This window comes from Barbus barbus, assembly GCF_936440315.1.
Source record: "Barbus barbus genome assembly, chromosome: 3".
NCBI classification, from domain to species: Eukaryota; Metazoa; Chordata; class Actinopteri; order Cypriniformes; family Cyprinidae; genus Barbus; species Barbus barbus.
The window spans coordinates 35389021-35401157 of NC_136731.1; the positions used below are offsets into that span (position 1 = coordinate 35389021).

Here is a 12137-nt window from a genome sequence, read left to right on the forward strand (position 1 = left end):
TTTTGCCTGGCCTGGTTAAGAGCCTGCTGCTCCGGAGAGTACAGAGAGCGAGAGAGAGAGAGGAGATGACTGCACAGCCCCACTGGTCGCAGGTGCAGGATAGAGGAAGAGGAGAAGGAGGGGGAAGAGAGAACGAGGGCGTATGTCTCACTGCGGAGTACAGCCCCTCTATCTGTTGTACTAGCCTTTAGGTCTTTAGATCAACCCATCTCATCCTCTCTGTTTGACTTGGAGGTTTCATTTCTCAAGCCCTTTTCTCATCTCTCTCTCTCTCTCTCTCTCTCTCTCTCTCTCTCTCTCTCTCTCTCTCTGATGTACTCAGAGTGGAGGCTTGTATCTGTGAGTAGCCGTGCTCCTGCTGGGGCCTGGTGTAATTGTCCTGACAGGGTTATGGGAAATTGCACCATGTCAAGCAAAGCCGGTACACATAGTGATATCTGCTGTGTTGCTGACTAGAAATATCTGCTATTGCACCGAATACTGCGGACTGTAGCTTTGTGGTATGTAGTATATTTTATTTAACTGTGTCTATCTGCTAGAGGTGTAAATATTTGCTTTGAAAAGTATTTGATAATGAATATTAAATAATTTAATGTGAAATATTAATCTGAAGTAATTCAAAAGAACAATAAATATGTATATCATAATATATATATATATATATATATATATGATATATAACATTATATATCATTGTCATATGCTATATCTGTGAGAAAAAAAAAATCAGCAAGGAAGAATAAAATTGATAAAAAGTAACAGCAAAGACATAGGGCCAGATTTACTTAACAGAGCAAATTAGCACGAGAACGCAATTTCAAAACAGTGCTGATAGGCATAGAAATTTCTGCACGTAATTTACTGACAACGCACAAATTAAAACAGATGCAACATCTCATTTACATATTGACCAATGCAATAATAATAATAATGGTGAAAATACCAGTAATTTGATGAGCGCAAATGTTAGTAAATCGCATTGTATGATTCATTTTAATACTCTCTTTAATACTTTAAAACTTTGCATCTGAAAGGGAAACTCCTACAAATGCATATTCATTAAGGTCAGGCACAAAAATAACTGCATCCACGCCTTTTCAGCGCTAATTCTTCTCTGCATGTCTTTAGTAAATCCTGACAAATCCTGTTAATTTGTATGAATTAATAGTAAAAAATAATATTATATTTAACAATATTTAAAAGTATGATATTTAGTTTAACTGTATTTTTGCTCTATATCTATCCATCTATTGTTAGTTTGTTGCTGTCATTGTCATGTGCTATATTCAGTATGGATACGAGTAAAATTATTTTGATTAGTAAAAGTTATAACATGACTGTCAGATGTCAAAATCATTTTCCCCCCTAAATCCCCTGCATTCAGAGAGCTTTCTTCATGAATCTATGATAATGCGTGTGCTGTAGCTTTCCACCGGCTCGATGACATGACAGAGAATAGTAATTCAGAGGATCAGGAGAGGAGAGGAAAGGAACAGAGGAAAGAGGAGGAGGAGAGGGGAAGGGAGGTAGGAAGAGAAGAGAGAGAGAAGAAAAAGAGGAGACACCTTGGGGTAATTGTGATGCAGTTGAAGATGAGGCACTTTAAGGGTTGTGAGAGCTCACAGTGAGATGAAAAGCCACTCCGGGCCAAAGGTTGCTGTGAGAAGTGACATCTGACTGAGGTTTAACCTCTCTTCCTCTCGCTTATACACTCCAAACGGTGACACCGAGCAGCGTAATCATCTGCTCAGCATTTCCCTTTTGTTAATCGCCGACGATAGCGCCAGCTGAGAGGGGTTTTCTTATGTTTAATGAATTGACGATTGCTGTTATAGATACAGAAATATTATTGTTGCAGAGTAAGTGTTGGAATGAGTGGAGTTATTTTCAACCCGATGAGTCATACGCGTCTCACTAGAGATCGTCTCCCTGAGCATTTTGGAACGAGAAACCTGAAATATCTGTTCGTTTCTATTGTGGCATATGCTTTTCCACAGTCTCGGTGTCCATTGTAATCTAATATGGGGCTGGTGGCCTTGCCGCAACTGCCGGCCAAGCCATGCGTTTCGTTGGCCAAAATTGCCGCTATGGGTTGATCGGGCTTCTAAAGCGCAAAAACAAAAGCAAACATGTTGTGTAAGCCGCTGAGAAAGAACAAAGCAAATGAGCTGTGTTGTTGAAAAGCACTGCTTCCTAATGCCAGGCAGGCTAATAGAGAGCCATGCTAATACGTTTTGCCACGAGCCCCCCTTGGCACTCTGGCAGGTAACGGCTCGAGAAGGGGGAGGACGGGGGAGAGCCAATTAAATTCCCCTTTTTTGAATATTGACCGGCTTGTTATCTGCGCTGAAACCCTGGAGTCAGAATTGCTAACCTCGGCAGCTTTCACAAAATGCTTTTCAACTGCCCAGAATTATGTGTGGAAAAATGCTGAGGATGGCAGGATCAAATGTGCGGTTTTAGTTATCAAGCTTAATACCTCCATTTATTCTGGAGACTGTGTGAGCTGCGACAAGTTTTTTTTTTTCTCCCTCCCCTTCCCAGGTCAGTAAAATGGCCTGAGGAGAAGCAGCCACTCATTCAACGAGGATCTGCTAGGCGCAGCGCTGTCACTCAGACGTTGTGAGAGGCATTTTCCAGAGAGAGTAGTGCAGTTAGCCTCAGTCTCCCATAAGTCCCTGTACTCATCCCATAAAGCGCTGCTCTCCATCAACTGGGGCGCATATTCTTTTCCTAAGTTACAGAGTGCCATCATCATCTGTCAAAGTACTGCTGGAAAAAACGGTAACTTGCTCTCTCCATTGACCAGTGGCGGCAGTGGAGAATAAAAAAAGAGAAACAAGATGTACAGTAGTATGGAAAATACCAGACAGTCGTATGTAAGTGCGACAAGTTGTTGCCATATGAATGTAAATTAATCATAGAGGAGGGCAAGGTAATAATTTTAATTTCAGATCTCAAAAAAGCACTTTTCACATTTGTGTGGCTGTGATATGTCTTGATATTTAAATAATGATTTTTCCCAATCTGTGCCAGTGTGACATTTGTCATATTTTGAAGTGTTTAATTAAAATATGTATATAAATATTGCTGATTTGGATTTAATTGGTTTGGTTGAAATAAAGCTTCCATTATATTTTAAAAAGTAATGGACACAGTTATTTTTGCACCTGACTTTATTGAATATGCATTTGTAGGAGTTTCCCCTTTCAGACGTAAAATTTATAGGAGGAAAGTATTGAAATGAATCACGCAATGCGATTTACTAACATTTACGCTCCTCAAATTACTGGTATTTGCGCCATTATTTATTGCCAAGAAAAAGCATGTCTGAAAGCAGGCACTAATTAGCACAGCTCTTGATAGATTGCGCTGGTCATTATGGAAATGATCTGGCTATGTCTGTGTTCTTTAATGTGTGTATTATTAGTAAATCACATGCAGAATTTTCCACTCCCATTGACGCTTTTATGGAATTGCGCTCTAACGCTAAATCTCTGTTTAGTAAATCTGGCCCATAATGGCCAAAAAAACAGCTTATTAATTTAAACACTGTGATATTCACATTGTTGCTTCATTTTATTTCAATCGCAAAATCAGTATCATATCGTGAATATTTGCTATAACGTTTAGTTCTAGTTTCAGTGTGCCAAACATGATTGGAAAGTCTTCACGAATGTGCTGTTTTTCGGAAAGAAAATCTCTCAGTGGCTGGCAGTTGGTCTAAGTGCTTGTGTAGGGTTTAATTTAATTAAAGTGCTTCATAATTTAGGCAGGACAGAATGAACAGAAGGCTGAGTCTCAGAAAGGCTGAGGCACTCAACAACCCCCCTTCCCTCGCCGAGTCCGGTCTGAAGGGAAATGCCAGAGCTTGACCATATAAAATAAAGATTCATTGCCACCGAAGCTGTAAACGCAAGCAAGCAAATTAGATTAATCAAAGTGTCACCAGTGTCAAACCAAACAAATAGCAGAGGGATTTAAGTCAAGTATGATATCGGAATATGTGTGCATGTACTGGGGCCTCGGCTTGTTGCGTGGGGATTTATGACAGGTAGTTGTCGGTCTGGTGGAAATAACCTTTATGCTCCAGACAAACTGGGGAATGCCCTGAGAAGGCCGTAAGGCCAAACAAATCCAGATGTATCATTCAGTCCCCCCAACAGCAACTGTCCATGGTGCTGATGGAGACCTGCAAATGCATCCCATGATGCACAGAGTGGCAAACGCCATTTTTTCAGACCATTGTTCTGTCGGTGGTGAAGCAGTATGTCATAGTCACAGCTGGAATGATTTGTGGGAATGGTTTGTTTTAAGCAGTGAATCTATTCATCTTTTTTTTTTTAAACAGTGCAAGCTAAAACTAATACATTTTGATCACACTCTACTTGAAGTCAGCTTATATGATGAATTTTTAATGTATTCATAGTCACCACATGATGAATATATATTTTCCTAAATAATTGTAAGCACAGTTATTGATACATTATACTTACCAGTTATATGTGTTTTTTTTTTTGTCAAAAATGTTGTATTCATTCAGAGCACACACATTTTCTAATGCTAATAATGTCTAAAAACAACTTTGTTGCATTAATAACCAATATTGTGACGAAACAAAAGGAAGCACATGGAATGAACTTATTTCATTCACCAGAGACCAGAGACCTTTAGGTATATATGTTAAAACAATATTGACGAGAAAAGGGAAAACCACTCGCTGCTCTAGGCCTTAAAAGAGACAGTATGGCTAATTTTAATTATAGGCTTCTTATTCTGTGGGGAGTTGGAAAACAATTGCGAACTTCACTATTTACTGCTAATAATTGCCCTTGTAGAGCTGATCTATCTTGCTGTAGCTAAATATGGAAAATTATGAATATATCATGCATGCGATAAATTCACATAAATATTCTTCTTTAAACATCCTGCAAGCTCTGACATGCCATGTGTTTGTCACCCCTGATTTAACTCATTATAATGTGTGCTGATCATGTGTTTAAAGGTGTAATCATGACATCATAATTATTGTTACAGTTATTCATGAACACAGCTGATCATAAGGCTTGTTTTTGTGAAGCCTTATGATCGACCTGACTGATTTGACTCATGAATTTTCAGGAAGGTAATTTCTCTTCCGTTCACATTCGGTGTATTTTGGAAACAAGGTCCAACTCTTGCGTGCTTCATTGAGTGAAAAGCTATTTGTAGAATTGCCGGAATGATTGAAGCTCTCCAGGCGTCTCCGCAGCACAAGCAGCTGAGAGGTGGATTTAAATGACTTCTCTCAACATCCATCATCTTTTTTTTTATTATTTAATATATAATCTATGGCCCATTTCACCACCCGTCACTCTGTCTTCAGATGCCTCGATGTCCCGACTCTTATGGGCAGACCGGAAATGTTGGCGAAATGGAGCGGGGTTCAGCTGCCTTTTAATGTGTTTGATGAGAGGGGTGAGATGTAAATGACTCCTGTGGCAATATGCTTGTTTATTTCACTCAAATATGAGAACATGCTGAAGTAAATGAAACATGGCTGAGGGACATCAATCAGAGGAAGGGGCTGTTTATACCGTAATTAAATTCATGGATTAATGAAAGGAATCTCTCTCTCTCACACACACACATACATACACGCACACTCTTTCACTCTCCCGCACCCTTCTCTCCTTTTTTTTTTTCGCCTGTGGAGTGTGTGACAAATAATGTGTCTCTCCTAGTTGTGGTTTCTTCCTTAATTTTCATATTTTGATTCTTCGCTCTAAGTGATGGTCCTCGTTTTGAAGAATATTAACCCACAGCCAATTGAACATATTTTAAAAGCTCAGAAGTTACTAATGCAAAAGTACCCCCACAGATCAAATGTGAACTATTTCTGCATTTCTTCTTCAGCGGCTATAATGGAAAAATATTTCATTCAAATTGTGTCAAACTCTGTGGTAATATATGACCAGGAATGAATGTGGTCTTAGTTACTAAATCATCATTAGACCATTCAGACACACTCCAAGAATGCAGGAATTAACTTTTAGGGAAATTTAAGGCTGGAGTGTGTAATTTTTAAAGAACTTTCTCCTATCGGGTTTAATATGTTGAGACAACTATAAGAAATCCAGACTGATTCCTCATGAAAAGTGGGAACAGTTTGTCTCTGTGATGTTTTCAAAACAATGCTCAGTTTGTTTAAGCATTCTGACTAGCCCAACATGGCAACAGTGGCTCAACAAATGGGCTGAGTGTGGAGGAGGGGCTATCTGTTTAGTCAACCAATGGTAGAGGAGGTAGTGTTTAGGAAACCTGTTTGAATACGTTCAGTATTTTTGTCACAGACCAAATAATCTCTTTGAAAAGCGTTTAATTTCAATGGTCCAAAATCACCAGGAAAACAAAAAATGGAAGAAAATGTATGCCGTAAATCATTATTAAATCCCTCTGAGGTAAAATCACTATCAGTATTCAGACTGCAAACCGAGGGGAATGTCTTGGGCATTAGGAACATTAGCGCTCGTATTATAATCATAAACCAATAATGAAAGAATATGTAAAAGATCGGCACAGGAGATATATTCCAGGGAAAGGGTAGCATCCCAACGGAAGAAAACAAATGGCACCCTTCACTCCAGAGAAGGAATGGCTCTAGTTAAGATTGATTGCTTTGGCGTCTCGGCAGTGAGGTAAAGAAAAAAAATAGAGAGCGAGACAGAAAGAGGGAGGGAGGATGGTTGGAGGACTGACCCTGTAAAGCTGCTGATTTCAGCAGTCTTGTTCAAGGGGCTGAAGTCTCATATATTGCCTCGGCTGGCTGTGATTTGTCTGGAGCCCACTGTCGATTTGTGAGGACTGGCACGGGACATGCCACCTCTGTAAAATACCCGAAACAAAGAGCGTTTCTTCACGACTGGCTAATTCTCTGTGTTATTTCCCATGCCGCAGCAAAAAATGACTGACTTTTTGGGCTGGGACATACCCCAAGGCCTTCTTATGTCAGGGAAGCTTTCCTTTAATGCTAGAGGACTGTTGACACATGAACAGTCCACGAGGACACGTTTTAAAAGCGTGTCCTGAATGAGCTCGCTTTGAATGGCAGCATGCTACATTTGAGGAGAGAAAATGGAGGTCAGAGTCGGTCCTAGAAGCATTACTGTTCTTTTAGCGGCGCTCTTCTGAGACCTCTCTTAAACCTGTTAGTTACACTTCAAGCTCGATTCTGGAATCAACTTTGAAAGCACCAGTTTTAGCATATTCTCTTGTTCTTTGTGTATTGAAAATCAACAGCGTTATCGAAGCCAGCGCCTCTTTCTGTGGTCTGGGGGCTTGCCTTCACTACTGACTTGTCTCAGTCACACCGCAGGACTGCAGTTGTGAATCAATACGATTCCTTAACCTGTCACACTCCCGGCATTGTCACAATACCAGTTTTATGAGGGTGATTTAGGCGTGGGCTGAGTCAATCAATCACGGAGAGGGGGCCGTGCTAAATGATCATTTGATGTGGTGAAGGATGGCGATGCAGGGAGATTGCTATGCCGGCTCCATACCTCAGCAGTAAGAAGGCTGGGAGACAGTGACAACGAGCATAGTCGAGACAAAGGGCAGGTGTGTGGCTTTCTGTTGGTGCCTGGAGTCTAGGCCCATGCTAAAACCCAAACTCTGTTGAGGTAACATTTCACACAAAAGTTTAAATTATGTATTTATTTACTTACTTTTATGTTTGCTTGCAGTAGGTACCTACTTACCTCTAAAGGCTACCCCTAAGTACCTTAAAGGGTTACTCCACCCCAAAATGAAAGTTTTGTCATTAATCACTCACCCCCATGGCACTGCAAACCCATAAAAGCTTGTGACTCTCCCATTGACTGCCAAGCAATTAACACTGTCAAGGCACAGAAAAGTATAAAAAATATAGTCCGAATAATCTATCTGCCATCAGTGGTTCAACCGTAACGTTATGAAGCTACGAGAATACTTATTGTGCACAAAGAAAAAAAAAAAAGACTTTATTCAACAATTCATCTCCTCTGGGTCAGCGTAGCACCATTTTGGAGAATATCCACTGAACGCAAACTGTAGAAACGCTGTAGAACGTAGATGATGTATCCATGCGGCGCGGCTGACACAGAACAGTGTACGCAGTTTGCGTCCAGCGGATTCTCTCCAAAATGGGGCTACGCCATTTTTTTTCGACTTTGCGTACAAAAAGTATTCTCGTAGCTTCATAACATTACAGTTGAACCACTGATGGCAGATGGAGTATTTTGACAATGTTTTGTGTTCCGAAGACGGAACAAAGCTTTTACAGGTTTGGAACGACATGGGGGTAAGTGATTAATGTCAAAATTTTCATTTTGGGGTGGAGTAACCCTTTAAGGATACATATTACTATTCTAAGATATTAATATGCACCTTTTACGAGTAGATAAAGCACAAAGTTGTCCCATTAATAATAGTGCTCCCAGTGACAAGGGTACAGTTTTGCCCCTTTTTTTGTCTGACAGTGTATAGGTCAATTTTTTTCCTCATAAAAACTGTATCTTTTAAGTGTAGCTTATATAGTCTTGGGAAATCACATGATAGCTTTGGGAGAAGAACAGAAATTTAAATTGTTATGTACCGACAATTCCTAAGAGAGCTGTTCTCATATGCAAATGGATCAAAACAGAGCCAGGTAAAGTGATTCATTTGTGACTTGGATGAACTGGTTCATTGAAAAGATTGGACTCAAAAGGGTGATTTAATATTTACAAATGTGAAAGCTTATCTTATGAACACACTAATAAGAGCTAGGAGTGGATTGTGAGATTTTCAGTGAATATTGGCTTTTCAAAATTGAAACTTCAGTCTGTTCATCACACAAAATGCAAAATCACAATTCTACATGTAATCTTCAAGTAATTTGGATCACTTGATTTCATTTCGAAGCTCAAATGCTCCAGTTCCCATTTATTTATTTTTATTGCATGAAAAAGAGTGGCCAGCACATTCTATAAAAATATCTCCTTTTGTGCTCGACAGAAGAATGAACGTCAAACAGGTTTGAAACGACGTGAAGGTGAGTAAATGATAAGCGTATTTTCATTTTTGGGTGAACTATCCCTTTAAAGGCACCGGTTTCTCCACGTCTGTTCTTCTGCAGTGTAATAGATGTGGTGAGGAGCTTGAAGATTATCGGATTGTAAATACTCCTCAAAGCGGCAGGGTGGAGAGAGGAGGGTGGAGGCGCTCCCCGCAGCCTCGGCCCAGACAATGCAGTCAATTAAAATGAGATTGTGTGTGTGAGCGGAACGCACTGCAGAGAGAGAGAGAGTGTGTGTCGGTAATGCACTGGGGGAGAGTGCATGAGCATTACGTGCCTGGCTCAGATCAGTTAAGTGATATTTGGGGGATTCTCCATCATGGCAGGCAGGCAGGCCAGCGGGCTGATGGCTTCAGCAGTTGGAGCGGGCTAAATTGAAGTGTCAGGTGGCAGAATTGTATTTTATTTTCTAATATGCTCGGTTGTTAGCTGTGGAAATGTTTTTTAAGGGCGGATGCGTACAAAAGGGATTGAAACCGGCGCAGTGGTCTTATCGTGTAAGACCGTATTTCTCAATTTTACGGCGGAGATCGTCCGCCCCATCCCCGCGATGCTTAAAGGGTTGCCGATGATTAATTAGGGGGAATCGGAAAGGCCACGCTTTTATTGAAGGTTTTAAAAACGTAACACTGTCATAAGAGGCATGAATGATTTTATTTCCTCCGTTTCCATTATACAGCCAAGCTAGCACAGGAACCGTGTTTTTTTTCTTCCCCTCGCGTATTAAATGAAAAATTGCTTTCATCCTGCAGATATCAATAATGTGATGCCGGGGTCTACTAGAACAGCTATTAGATTACATTAGTGGAAATCGTGGTACAAAAGCCATGTTTACCATTAAAACGTAAAAGACGGGGGAAACTCTTGCGTTAATACTTAAAGCAATTCCTTTATTGCCTATTTACCTTTAATTGTGCTTGAGAGGAAGGAGAGAAATGAGCAGAGGGGCTGAAAGAGGTGGAGAGATGGCATAAGAGGGTAGTTAAGTACTGTATCATTTGCAAATAACATTAAATCCAGGACTGACAGAATTTTTCCATTTCTGTAATGGAGGGTCTGAGAGCGCAGTATTGTTTTTACATTGACCCCGGCCAATTGTTTGGTAATGTTGGGCTGTCAGCCATGCTTCTTGACACCTTGACATCATCTGCATGCTTTTAGCCAGGAAATGAGTCAGCGTGAAGCACGGAGGGAGGCGGGTGGCGTTCATTTAAAAAAAAAAAAAAACATCATCAGCAAATTGGGAAGCTAGTGAGCACCAATCCAATCTCACTCTTTCTTTCTTTTCTCCATCCAGCCATCCTCCCTGCCTGGCCGCCCCCTGGTGCCCCCACCCTCTAACTAAAAAAAGGGGAACAAAAAGTCCAAGTGGCTTGCTCTGATAAGTAGGTTAAGCTCCTATCTGTTAATTAGGCTATTCCAGATGTGACTAATTTACCAGCCATGGGCATACAATATGCTAAACACCAGGGAATTAAAGCGATGGAGAGGGACGCTTCCCATGTGCATTCTCTCTGATAGGACAAGTAATTTCAAAGCTCCAAAACCAACACAAGTTGTTATTTTAATCATTGCTCACCCTATCTGTTCCCACATAATAGTGCCTGCTCGAAATTAAAACATTAAAGGAAATTGAGATAATCGTCATTATCTGTAAAGTGAAAATCCTTGCTGCTTGCCGGAGCTGTCTGAAAATGCAAATTAGATTATTATTCAATTATCACACTCTGAAGATGAGATACACATGTTTGGGTTTGTATATATGTGGACAGATGGACATAACACGAGCAGGTCCGTGTCCTGTTTCGTGCGTCAAAGCCTGTGTAATTTTTTCAGACCCCAGCAGATGCTGCCAAAGTGCATTGTTTGTAGAGCCAGGGATGAGTCAAGCATATGCCGGTGTTCTGCACTCGTTTTTCATCCTTGTGATTAGATTATCAGTTAAAATGATCAAGCAAACTAAACTATTCATTTGAGATGTTGAGATCAGACAGTATTGTAGGTAGGTCAATGAAATGTACGAGTGTCCATGAGAAAGAAAAGGAAAAATCTGGTTTAAGACACGTGCCAAGTTCTTAGAAATATGGAGTCCTTGCATTGTTTGTTTTGTACAGTTTCAAAAAACTTTTATACATTTTAAAGAAAAGTTTGAATTTAATAACATAACCTCCTTGAACCTTGAATACATATGAGTGTGCACAGTTTTCATTACTTTTTATTCATTTATTTATTTGTTTACTAAAATCAGCAATTGTTACATAAGATCATGAATTTTCTTTCATTTTGTGGGAGCAAATAAGGTTTTACAATGTGGTCTGACCAAATTAGGGTTCTTATACCTTAGTACATTATTATTATTATTATTTATAATATGTTATTATGAAAATATTATTATTATTACAATATGATTCTTTAAAAGAAATAATAATAAATAATTATATCAAACGTATGGCTTTCTTTTCAATAATTTCTTTCTTTAAATATATTTTCTTCTTTGTGATTTAAGAATTTTACTATATGTCCACCCAAGCAAATATTTTAATTAATTTTAATTCATAAAGAAAAAAACATGTTAATCATGGAAGAGGTGTATTCGGGTCATTGTATATACTGTATGAATTGCATTTTTGAATGTATTTTTGAATCAATTCATATATACAAAAATTAATGAATTAGATAGAAATGCTAGTTATGGTGCATTCAGGGTATACTTGAGTCGGTCCATGTGATCACTGCAAACCAAACCATGACGTGTCCCGATTATTCTGCACATCTTCATTCTGCACAGGAGAAATTTGGATGCCCCTGGCCTAATGTAGCGCTCCCGAGGGCCGTCTCTCTGATTCTTCTGAATGAGGCGTCTTAATTGCAGACATCACGTCTGTGCTGTTCAACACTAAGCACTAGGCTACTACATACAAAATCATTTACATGTTTCCTGGCACATACGAAGAAACGTCTTACGGCGGCAAATCTCGACTCCTTTCATTGGAAGCTCGACTCCACAGTCATCTGATAGAAATGGGTTAATGTGATCCCTTCGGTCATATTGCAGTTGCTT

General features: G+C 39.7%; 1 protein-coding gene across 3 annotated transcripts in view; it reads left to right on the forward strand.

Annotated features, from left to right (window-relative positions):
• The window catches only part of LOC306844580 (RNA binding protein fox-1 homolog 1-like), a 262566-nt gene that overhangs the window by 171411 nt on the left and 79018 nt on the right, over positions 1-12137 (forward strand). The window lies entirely within an intron of this gene.